Genomic DNA, 15,466 nt, shown 5'->3' with positions numbered 1-15,466 from the left:
AATATCTACACCACGATCTGTATAAACATGGAAATACATTCACCTCTATCTGTATAAACATGGAAATATCTTCACCACGATCTGTATAAATATGGAAATATCTACACCGCTATCTGTATAAACATGGTAATATCTACACCACCATCTATATAAACATGGAAATATCTACACCGCCATCTGTATAAACATGGAAATATCTACAATGCCATCTGAAGAAAGAAGGAAATATCTACACCGCAATCTGTGTAAACATGGAAATATCTACAACGATATCTGTAAAAACATGGAAATATCTACACCGCCATCTGTATAAACATGGAAATATCTACACCGCAATCGGTATAAACATGGAAATATCTACAGCGCCATCTCTATAAACATTGAAATATCTACACTGCCATCTGTAAAAACATGGAAATACCTACACAGCCATCTGAATAAACATGGAAATATCTACACAATCATCTGTATAAACATGGAAATAACTACAATACCATCTCTATACACATGGAAATATCTACACAGACATCTGTATATATACGGAAATATCTACACCGCCATCTGTATAAACATGGAAATATCTACACTGCCATCTGTTGAAAGATGGAAATATCTACACCGCTATCTCTATAAATATGGAAATATCTACACCGCCATCTCTATAAACATGAAAATATCTACACTGCCATCTCCATAAAGATGGAAGTATCTACTCCGCCATGTGTATAAACACGGAAATATCTACACCACCATCTCTGAAAACATGGAAATATCTACACCGCTATCTGTATAAACATGGAAATAACTACACCGCCATCTGCATGTCCATGGAAATAACTACGCCGCCATCTGTATAAACATGGAAATATCTACACGGCCATCTGTGTATAGATGGAAATATCAACACCGCCATCTGTACAAAAATGGAAATATCTACACCGCTATGTCTATAAACATGGAAATATCTGCACTGCCACCTGTAGAAACATGGAAATACCTATACAGACATCTGTATAAACATGGAAATATCTACAATGCCATCTGTATACACATGGAAATATCTACACAGCCATCTGTATAAACATGTAAAAATCTAACCTGCTATCTCAATAAACATGGAAATATCTACAGCGCCATCTCTATAAACATGAAAATATCTACACTGCCATCTCCATAAACATGGAACTAACTACTCCGCCATCTGTATAAACATGGAAACATCTACACCGCCATCTGTGTGAACAAGGAAATATCTACAATGCCATCTGTATAACGATATAAATATCTGCACCGCGAGCTGTATAAACATGCAAATATCTACATCGCTATCTGTATAAACGTGGAAATACCCACACCGCTATCGGTATAAACATGGAAATATCTACAACGCCATCTATATAACCATGGAAATATCTACACCGCTATGTCTATAAACATGGAAATACCTACACCGCTATCTCTATAAACATGGAAATACCTACACCGCTATCAGCATAAACATGGAAATATCTACACCGCTATCTGTATAAACATGGAAATATCTACACCGCGAACTGTATAAACATGGAAATATCTACACCGCAATCTGTATAAACATGGAAATATCTACACCGCGATCTGTATAAACATGGAAATACATTCACCTCTATCTGTATAAACATGGAAATATCTTCACCACGATCTGTATAAACATGGAAATATCTACATCGCAATTGGTATAAACATGGAAATATCTACAGCGCCATCTCTATAAACATTGAAATATCTACACTGCCATCTGTAAAAACATGGAAATATCTACACAGTCATCTGAATAAACATGGAAATATCTACACCACCATCTGTATAAACATGGAAATATCTACAATGCCATCTGTAGAAAGATGGAAATATCTACACCGCAATTTGTGTAAACATGGAAATATCTACACTGATATCTGTAAAAACATGGAAATATCTACACCGCTATCTGTATAAACATGGAAATATCTACACCGCGATCTGTATAAACATGGAAAATCTACACCGCGATCTGTATAAACATGGAAATATCAACACCGCTATCTGTATAAACATGGAAATATCTACACAGATATCTCTATAAACATGGAAATATCCACAGCGCCATCTGTACAAACATGGAAATACCTACAAAGTCATCTGTATAAACATGGAAATATCTACACGGCCATCTGTGTATAGATGGAAATATCAACACCGCCATCTGTACAAACATGGAAATATCTACACCACTATCTCTATAAACATGGAAATATCTGGACTGCCACCGGTAGAAACATGGAAATACCTATACAGTCATCTGTATAAACATGGAAATATCTACAATGCCATCTGTATACACATGGAAATATCTACACAGCCATCTGTATAAACATGTAAATATCTAACCTGCTATCTCAATAAACATGGAAATATCTACAGCGCCATCTCTATAAACATGAAAATATCTACACTGCCATCTCCATAAACATGGAACTAACTACTCCGCCATCTGAATAAACATGGAAACAGCTACACCGCCATCTGTGTGAACAAGGAAATATCTACAATGCCATCTGTATAACGATATAAATATCAGCACCGCGAGCTGTATAAACATGCAAATATCTACATCGCTATCTGTATAAATGTGGAAATACCCACACCGCTATCGGTATAAACATGGAAATATCTACAACGCCATCTATATAACCATGGAAATATCTACACCGCTATGTCTATAAACATGGAAATACCTACACCGCTATCTCTATAAACATGGAAATACCTACACGGCTATCTGTATAAACATAGAAATATCTACACCGATATCTGTATAAACATGGAAATATCTACACCATGATCTGTATAAACATGGAAATATCTACACCGCGATGTCTATACACATGGAAATACCTTCACATCTATCTGTATAAACATGGAAATATCTACACCACCATCTATATAAACATGGAAATATCTACACCGCCATCTGTATAAACATGGAAATATCTACAATGCCATCTGTAGAAAGATGGAAATATCAACACCGCAATCTGTGTAAACATGGAAATATCTACACCGATATCTGTAAAAACATGAAAATATCTACACCGCCATCTGTATAAACATGGAAATATCTACAGCGCCATCTCTATAAACATTGAAATATCTACACTGCCATCTGTAAAAACATGGAAATACCTACACCGCTATCTCTATAAACATGGAAATACCTACACCGCTATCTGTATAAACATGGAAATATCTACACCGATATCTGTATAAACATGGAAATATCTACACCGTGATCTGTATAAACATGGAAATATCTACACCGCGATCTGTATAAACATGGAAATATCTACACCGCGATCTCTATAAACATGGAAATACCTTCACCTCTATCTGTATAAACATGGAAATATCTTCACCACGATCTGTATAAACATGGAAATATCTACACCGCCATCTGTATAAACATGGTAATATCTACACCACCACCTATATAAACATGGAAATATCTACACCGCCATCTGTATAAACATGGAAATATCTACAATGCCATCTGTAGAAAGAAGGAAATATCAACACCGCAATCTGTGTAAACATGGAAATATCTACACCGATATGTGTAAAAACATGAAAATATCTACACCGCCATGTGTATAAACATGGAAATATCTACAGCGCCATCTCTATAAACATTGAAGTATCTACACCGCCATCTGTAAAAACATGGAAATATCTACACAGTCATCTGAATAAACATGGAAATATCTACACCACCATCTGTATAAACATGGAAATATCTACAATGCCATCTGTAGAAAGATGGAAATATCTACACCGCAATTTGTGTAAACATGGAAATACATACACCGATATCTGTAAAAACATGGAAATATCTACACCGCGATCTGTATAAACATGGAAAATCTACACCGCGATCTGTATAAACATGGAAATATCATCACCGCTATCTGTATAAACATGGAAATATCTGCACAGATATCTCTATAAACATGGAAATATCTACACCGCCATCTGTACAAACATGGAAATACCTACAAAGTCATCTGTATAAACATGGAAATATCTACAAAGCCATCTGTATAAACATGGAAATATCTACACAGCCATCTGTATATACATGGAAATATCTACACCGCTATCTGTATAAATATGGAAATAACTACACCGCTATTTGTATAAACAAGGAAATATCTACACCGTGATCTGTATAAACATGGAAATATTTACACCGCTATCTGTATAAACATGGAAATTTCTACACCGTTATCTGTATAAATATGGAAATACCCACACCGCTATCTCTATAAACATGGAAATATCTACACCGCCATCTGCATAAACATGGAAATATGTACAATGCCATCTGCATACACATGAAAATACCTACACGGCAATCTGTGTATAGATGGAAACATCAACACCGCAATCTCTACAAACTTGGAAATATCTTCACTGCTATCTCTATAAACATGGAAATATCTACACTGCGGTCTGTATTAACATGGAAATATCTACACCGGTATCTGTATAAACATGGAAATATCTACACCATGATTTGTATAAACATGGAAATATATACACCGCTATCTGTATAAACATGGAAATATCTGCACCGCTATCTATATAGACATGGAAATAACTACAAAGCAATCTGTATAAACATGGAAATACCTACACAGTCATGTGTAGGAACATGGAAATATCTACACTGCCATCTGTATAAACATAGAAATATCTACACAGCCCTCTGTATAAATATGGAGTTATCTGCATAGGCATATGTATAAACATGGATATATCTGCACCGCCATCTGTATAAACATGGAAATACCTACAGAGCTGTCTCTATAAACATGGAAATGTGTTCACCGCTAAGTGTATCAACATGGAAATATCTCCACTGCAGTCTGTTTAAACATGGAAATATCTCCACCGTTATCTGTATAAACATGGAAATATCTACAGCGCCATCTCTATAAACATTGAAATATCTACACTGCCATCTGTAAAAACATGGAAATATCTACACAGTCATCTGAATAAACATGGAAACATCTACACCACCATGTGTATAAACATGGAAATACCTACAATACCATCTGTATACACATGGAAATACCTACACAGACATCTGTATAAATATGGAAATATCTACACCGTCATCTGTATAAACATGGAAATATCTACACTGCCATCTGTAGAAGATGGAAATATCTACACCGCTATCTCTATAAATATGGAAATAGTAACACCGCTATCTCTATAAACATGAAAATATCTACACTCTCTTCTCCAAAAAGATGGAAGTATCTACTCCACCATGTGTATAAACACGGAAATATCTACACCACCATCTTTGAAAACATGGAAATATCTACACCGCTATCTGTATAAACATGGAAATATCTACACCGCCATCTGCATGTCAATGGAAATATCTACGCCGCCATCTGTATAAACATGGAAATATCTACCCGGCCATCTGTGTATAGATGGAAATATCAACACCGCCATCTGTACAAACATGGAAATATCTACACCACTATCTCTATATACATGGAAATATCTGCACTGCCATCTGTTAAAACATGGAAATACCTATACAGTCATCTGCATAAACATGGAAATATCTAAAATGCCATCTGTATTCACATGGAAATATCTACACAGCCATCTGTATAAACATGTAAATATCTACACTGCTATCTCTATAAACATGGAAATATCTACAGCGCCATCTCTATAAACATGAAAATATCTACACTGCCATCTCCACAAACATGGAACTAACTACTCCGCCATCTGTATAAACATGGAAACATCTACACCGCCATCGGTGAGAATAAGGAAATATCTACCATGCCATCTGTATAAAGATATAAATATCTGCACCGCGAGCTGTATAAACATGGAAATATCTACATCGCTTTCTGTATAAACGTGGAAATACCAACACCGCTATCGGTATAAACATGGAAATATCTTCACCACGATCTGTATAAACGTGGAAATATCTACACCACGATCTGTAGAAACATGGAAATATCTTCACCACGATCTGTATAAACGTGCAAATATCTACACCGCTATCTGTATAAACATGGTAATATCTACACCGCCATCTGTATAAACATGGAAATATCTACACGGCCATCTGTGTATAGATGGAAATATCAGCACCGCCATCTGTAGAAACATGGAAATATCTACACCGCTATCTCTATAAACATGGAAATATCTGCACTGCCATCTGTAAAAACATGGAAATACCTATACCGTCATCTGTATAAACATGGAAATGTCTACAATGCCATCTGTAGACACATGGAAATATCTACAGAGCCATCTGTATAAACATGGAAATATCTACACCGAGATCTGTATAAACATGGAAATATCTTCACCACGATCTGTATAAACATGGAAATATCTACACCGCTATCTGTATAAACAAGGTAATATCTACACCACCATCTATATAAACATGGAAATATCTACACCGCCATCTGTATAAACATGGAAATATCTACAATGCCATTTGTAGAAAGATGGAAATATCTACATTCCAATCTGTGTAAACATGGAAATATCTACACAGCCATGTGTATATACATGGAAATATCTACACCGCAATCTATATAAACAGGGAAATAACTACACTGCTATCTGTATAAACATGGAAATATCTACACCGCCATCTACATATCCATGGAAATAACTGCGCTGCCATCTGTATAAACATGGAAATATCTACACGGTCATCTGTGTATAGATGGAAATATCAACACCGCCATCTGTACAAACATGGAAATATCTGCACCGCTACCTGTATTAACATGGAAATATCTACAACGCGGTCTGTATAAACATGGAAATATCTACATCGCTATCTCTATAGACATGGAAATATCTACACCGTGATCTGTATAAACCTGGAAATATTTACACCGCTATCTGTATAAACATGGAAATTTCTACACCGTTATCTGTATAAAAATGGAAATATCTACACCGCTATCTGTATAAACATGAAAATATCTCCACTGCTATCTCTATAAACATCGAAATATCTACACCGCCATCTGTATAAACATGGAATTACTTACAAATTATCTGTATAAACATGGAAATATCTACACCGCCATCTGTATAAACATGGAAATATCTACACAGCCGTGTGTACATACAGGGAAATATCTACACCGCTATCTATATAAACATGGAAATAACTACACCGCAATCTGTATAAACATGGAAATACCTTCACCGCCATCTACATATCCATGGAAATATCTGCGCCGCCATCTGTATAAACATGGAAATATCTACACGGTCATCTGAGTATAGATGGAAATATCAACACCGCCATCTGTACAAACATGGAAATTTCTGCACCGCTATCTGTATAAACATGGAAATATGTACACCGCTATCTGTATAAACATGGAAATATCTACACCGCTACCTCTATAGACATGGAAATATCTACACCGTGATCTGTATAAACATGGAAATATTTACACCGCTATCTGTATAAACATGGAAATTTCTACACCGTTATCTGTTTAAACATGGAAGTATCTACACCGCGATCTGTATAAACATGGAAATATCTACACCGCGATCTGTATAAACATGGAAATAACTTCACCACGATCTGTATAAACATGGAAATATCTACACGGCCATCTGTGTATAGATGGAAATATCAGCACCGCCATCTGTAGAAACATGGAAATATCTACACCGCTATCTCTATAAACATGGAAATATCTGCACTGCCATCTGTAAAAACATCGAAATACCTATAAAGTCATGTGTATAAACATGGAAATATCTACAATGCCATCTGTATACACATGGAAATATCTACAGAGCCATCTGTATAAACATGGAAATATCTACACCGCGATCTGTATAAACATGGAAATATCTTCACCACGATCTGTATAAACATGGAAATATCTACACCGCTATCTGTATAAACATGGTAATATCTACAACACCATCTATATAAACATGGAAATATCTACACCGCCATCTGTATAAACTTGGAAATATCTACAATGCCATCTGTAGATAGATGGAAATATCTACACCGCAATCTGTGTAAACATGGAAATATCTACACCGATATCTGTAAAAACATGGTAATATCTACACCCCTATCTGTATAAACATGGAAATATCCACACCGCTATCTCTATAAACATGGAAAAATCAACACCGCTATCTCTATGAACATGGAAATATCTACACTGCCATCTCTCCAAACATGGAAATATCTACACCGCGGTCTGTATAAACATGGAAATATCTACACCGCTATATGTATAAACATGGAAATATCTACACCGCGATCTGTATAAACATGGAAATAACTTCACCACGATCTGTATAAACATGGAAATATCTACACGGCCATCTGTGTATAGATGGAAATATCAGCACCGCCATCTGTAGAAACATGGAAATATCTACACCGCTATCTCTATAAACATGGAAATATCTGCACTGCCATCTGTAAAAACATCGAAATACCTATAAAGTCATCTGTATAAACATGGAAATATCTACAATGTCATCTGTATACACATGGAAATATCTACAGAGCCATCTGTATAAACATGGAAATATCTACACCGCGATCTGTATAAACATGGAAATATCTTCACCACGATCTGTATAAACATGGAAATATCTAGACCGCTGTCTGTATAAACATGGTAATATCTACAACACCATCTATATAAACATGGAAATATCTACACCGCCATCTGTATAAACTTGGAAATATCTACAATGCCATCTGTAGATAGATGGAAATATCTACACCGCAATCTGTGTAAACATGGAAATATCTACACCGCTATCTGTATAAACATGAAAATATCTCCACTGCTATCTCTATAAACATCGAAATATCTACATCGCAATCTGTATAAACATGGAAATACTTACAAAGTTATCTGTATAAACATGGAAATATCTACACCGCCATCTGTATAAACATGGAAAAATCTACACAGCCGTGTGTATATACATGGAAATATCTACACCGCTATCTATATAAACATGGAAATAAATACACCGCTATCTGTATAAACATGGAAATATCTTCACCGCCATCAACATATCCATGGAAATATCTGCGCCGCCATCTGTATAAACATGGAAATATCTACACAGTCATCTGAGTATAGATGGAAATATCAACACCGCCATCTGTACAAACATGGAAATTTCTGCACCGCTATCTGTATAAACATGGAAATATATACACCGCTATCTGTATAAACATGGAAATATCTACACCGCTATCTCTATAGACATGGAAATATCTACACCGTGATCTGTATAAACATGGAAATATTTACACCGCTATCTGTATAAACATGGAAATTTCTACACCGTTATCTGTTTAAACATGGAAATATCTACACCGCGATCTGTATAAACATGGAAATATCTACACCGCGATCTGTATAAACATGGAAATAACTTCACCACGATCTGTATTAACATGGAAATATCTGCACGGCCATCTGTGTATAGATGGAAATATCAGCACCGCCATCTGTAGAAACATGGAAATATCTACACCGCTATCTCTATAAACATGGAAATATCTGCACTGCCATCTGTAAAAACATGGAAATAACTATACAGTCATCTGTATGAACATGGAAATATCTACAATGCCATCTGTAGACACATGGAAATATCTGCAGAGCCATCTGTATAAACATGGAAATATCTACACTGCGATCTGTATAAACATGGAAATATCTTCACCACGATCTGTATAAACATGGAAATATCTACACCGCTATCTGTATAAACACGGAAACATCTACACCGCTATCTCTATAGACATGGAAATATCTACACCGTGATCTGTATAAACATGGAAATATTTACACCGCTATCTGTATAAACATGGAAATTTCTACACCGTTATCTGTATAAACATGGAAATATCTACACCGCGATCTGTATAAACATGGAAATATCTACACCGCGATCTGCATAAACATGGAAATAACTTCACCACGATCTGTATAAACCTGGAAATATCTACACTGCCATCTGTAGAAAGATGGAAATATATACACCGCTATCTCTATAAACTTGGAAATATCTACCCCGCCATCTCTATAAACGTGAAAATATCTACACTGCCATCTCCATAAAGATGGAAGTATCTACTCCGCCATGTGTATAAACACGGAAATATCTACACCACCATGTGTGTAAACATGGAAATATCTACACCGCTATCTGTATAAAATGGAAATATCTACACCGCCATCTGCATGTCCATGGAAATATCTACGCCGACATCTGTATAAACATGGAAATATCTACACGGCCATCTGTGTATAGATGGAAATATCAACACCGCCATCTGTACAAACATGGAAATGTCTACATCGCTATCTCTATAAACATGGAAATATCTGCACTGCCATCTGTAAAAACATGGAAATACCTATACAGTCATCTGTATAAACATGGAAATATCTACAATGCCATCTGTATACACATGGAAATATCTACACAGCCATCTGTATAAACATGTAAATATCTACACAGCTGTCTCTATAAGCATGGAAATATCTACACCGCCATCTCTATAAACATGAAAATATCTACACTGCCATCTCCATAAACATGGAACGAACTAATTCGCCATCTGTATAAACATGGAAACATCTACACCGCCATCTGTGTGAATAAGGATATATCTACAATGCCATCTGTATAAAGATATAAATATCTCCACCACGAGCTGTATAAACATGGAAATATCTACATCGCTATCTGTATAAACATGGAAATACCAACACCGCTATTGGTATAAACATGAAAATATCTACAATGCCATCTATGTAAACATGGAGATACCTACACCGCTATGACTATAAACATGGAAATACCTACACCGCTATCTCTATAAACATGGAAATATCTACACCATGATCTGTATAAACATGGAAATATTTACACCGCTATCTGTATAAACATGGAAATTCCTACACCGCTATCTGTATAAACATGGAAATTTCTACACCGTTTTCTGTATAAACATGGAAATATCTACACCGCGATCTGTATAAACATGGAAATATCTACACCGCGATCTGTATAAACATGGAAATAACTTCACCAAGATCTGTATAACATGGAAATATCTACACGGCCATCTGTGTATAGATGGAAATATCAGCACCGCCATCTGTAGAAACATGGAAATATCTACACCGCTATCTCTATAAACATGGAAATATCTGCACTGCCATCTGTAAAAACATGGAAATACCTATACAGTCATCTGTATAAACATGGAAATATCCACAATGCCATCTGTATACACATGGAAATATCTACAGAGCCATCTGTATAAACATGGAAATATCTACACCGCGATCTGTATAAACATGGAAATATCTTCACCACGATCTGTATAAACATGGAATTATCTACACCGCTGTCTGTATAAACATGGTAATATCTACACCACCATCTATATAAACATGGAAATATCTACACCGCCATCTGTATAAACATGGAAATATCTACAATGCCATCTGTAGGAAGATGGAAATATCTACACCGCAATCTGTGTAAACATGGAAATATCTACACCGATATCTGTAAAAACATGGTAATATCTACACCCCTATCTGTATAAACATGGAAATATCCACACCGCTATCTCTATAAACATGGAAAAATCAACACCGCTATCTCTATGAACATGGAAATATCTACACCGCCATCTCTATAAACATGGAAATATCTACACCGCTATCTGTATAAACATGGTAATATCTCCACTGCTATCTCCATAAACATCGAAATATCTTCCCCACCATCTGTATAAACATGGAAATACTTACAAAGTTATCTGTATAAACATGGAAATATCTACACCGCCATCTGTATAAACATGGAAATATCTACACAGCCATGTGTATATACATGGAAATATCTACACCGCTATCTGTATAAACATGGAAATAACTACACCGCTATCTGTATAAACATGGAAATATCTACACCGCTATCTACATATCCATGGACATATCTGTGCCGCCATCTCTATAAACATGGAAATATCTACACCACGATCTGTATAAACATGGAAATATCTACACCGCCATCTGTATAAACATGGAAATATCTACACGGCCATCTGTGTATAGATGGAAATATCAGCACCGCCATCTGTAGAAACATGGAAATATCTACACCGCTATCTCTATAAACATGGAAATATCTGCACTGCCATCTGTAAAAACATGGAAATACCTATACAGTCATCTGTATAAACATGGAAATATCTACAATGCCATCTGTATACACATGGAAATATCTACAGAGCCATCTGTATAAACATGGAAATATCTACACCACGATCTGTATAAACATGGAAATATCTTCACCACGATCTGTATAAACATGGAAATATCTACACCGCTATCTGTATAAACATGGTAATATCTACACCACCATCTATATAAACATGGAAATACCTACACCGCCATCTGTATAAACATGGAAATATCTACAATGCCATCTGTAGAAAGATGGAAATATCTACACCGCAATCTGTGTAAACATGGAAATAGCTACACCGATATCTGTAAAAACATGGAAATATCTGCACCCCTATCTGTATAAACTTGGAAATATACACACCGCTATCTCTATAAACATGGAAAAATGAACACCGCTATCTCGGTGAACATGGAAATATCTACACCGCCATCTCTATAAACATGGAAATATCTACACCACGATCAGTATAAACATGGAAATATCTACACCGCTATCTATATAAACATGGAAATAACTACACTGCTATCTGTATAAACATGGAAATAACTACACCGCCATCTACATATCCATGGAAATATGTGCGCCGCCATCTGTATAAACATGGAAATATCTACACCACGATCAGTATAAACATGGAAATATCTACACCGCTATCTGTATAAACATGGAAATATCTCCACTGCTATCTCTATAAACATCGAAATATCTACATCGCCATCTGTATAAACATGGAAATACTTACAAAGTTATCTGTATAAACATGGAAATATCTACACCGCCATCTGTATAAACATGGAAATATCTACACAGCCATGTGTATATACATGGAAATATCTACACCGCTATATATATAAACATGGAAATAACTACACTGCTATCTGTATAAACATGGAAATATCTACACCGCCATCTACATATCCATGGAAATATCTGCACCGCCGTCTGTATAAACATGGAAATATCTACACGGTCATCTGTGTATAGATGGAAATATCAACACCGCCATCTGTACAAACATGGAAATATCTGCACCGCTATCTGTATTAACATGGAAATATATACAACGTCGTCTGTATAAACATGGAAATATCTACACCGCTATCTCTATAGACATGGAAATATCTACACCGCTATCTTTATAAACATGGAAATATCTCCACTGCTATCTGTATAAACATCGAAATATCTACACCGCCATCTGTATAAACATGGAAATACTTACAAAGTTATCTGTATAAACATGGAAATATCTACACCGCTATCTATATAAACATGGAAATAACTACACTGCTATCTGTATAAACATGGAAATAACCACACCGCCATCTACATATCCATGGAAATATCTGCGCCGCCATCTGTATAAACATGGAAATATCTACACCACGATCAGTATAAACATGGAAATATCTACACCGCTATCTGTATAAACATGGAAATATCTCCACTGCTATCTCTATAAACATCGAAATATCTACACCGCCATCTGTATAAACATGGAAATACTTACAAAGTTATCTGTATAAACATGGAAATATCTACACTGCCATCTGTATAAACATGGAAATATCTACAGAGCCGTGTGTATATACATGGAAATATCTACACCGCTGTCTATATAAACATGTAAATAACTACACCGCAATCTGTATAAACATTGCAATATCTTCACCGCCATCTACATATCCATGGAAATATCTGCGCCGCCATCTGTATAAACATGGAAATATCTACACGGTCATCTGAGAATAGATGGAAATATCAACACCGCCATCTGTACAAACATGGAAATTTCTGCACCGCTATCTGTATGAACATGGAAATAACTACACCGCTATCTGTATACACATGGAAATATCTACACCGCTATCTCTATAGACATTTAAATATCTACACCGTGATCTGTATAAACATGGAAATTTCTACACCGCTATCTGTATAAACATGGAAATATCTACACCACGATCTGTATAAACATGGAAATAATTTCACCACGATATGTATAAATATGGAAATATCTACACGGCCATCTGTGTATAGATGGAAATATCAGCACCGCCATCTGTAGAAACATGGAAATATGTACACCGCTATCTCTATAAACATGGAAATATCTGCACTGCCATCTGTAAAAACAAGGAAATGCCTATACAGTCTTCTGTATAAACATGGAAATATCTACAATGCCATCTGTATACACATGGAAATATCTACAGAGCCATCTGTATAAACATGGAAATATCTACACCGCGATCTGTATAAACATGGAAATATCTTCACCACGATCTGTATAAACATGGAAATATCTACACCGCTATCTGTATAAACATGGTAATATCTACACCACCATCTATATAAACATGGAAATATCTACACCGCAATCTGTATAAACATGGAAATCTACAATGCCATCTGTAGAAAGATGGAAATATCTACACCGCAATCTGTGTAAACATGGAAATATCTATATCGATATCTGTAAAAACATGTAAATATCTACACCCCTATCTGTATAAACATGGAAATATCCACACCGCTATCTCTATAAACATGGAAAAATCAACACCGCTATCTCTACGAACATGGAAATATCTACAACGCCATCTCTATAAACATGGAAATATCTACACCACGATCAGTATAAACATGGAAATATCTACACCGCTATCTGTATAAACATGGAAATATCTCCACTGCTATCTCTATAAACATCGAAATATCTATACCGCCATCTGTTTAAACATGGAAATACTTACAAAGTTATCTGTATAAACGTGGAAATATCTACACCGCCATCTGTATAAACATGGAAATATCTACAAAGCCATGTGTATATACATGGAAATATCTACACCGCTATCTATATAAACATGGAAATATCTACACCGCTATCTGTATAAACATGGAAATATCTACACCGCCATCTACATATCCATGGCAATATCTGCGCCGCCATCTGTATAAACATGGAAATATCTACACGGTCATCTGTGTATAGATGGAAATATCAACACTGCCATCTGTACAAACATGAAAATATCTGCACCGCTATCTGTATAAACTTGGAAATATCTACACCGCGGTC

This window comes from Pan troglodytes, chromosome 23 (assembly GCF_028858775.2).
Source record: "Pan troglodytes isolate AG18354 chromosome 23, NHGRI_mPanTro3-v2.0_pri, whole genome shotgun sequence".
Classification (NCBI taxonomy): domain Eukaryota; kingdom Metazoa; phylum Chordata; class Mammalia; order Primates; family Hominidae; genus Pan; species Pan troglodytes.
Note: the sequence above shows the minus strand (reverse complement) of the source record.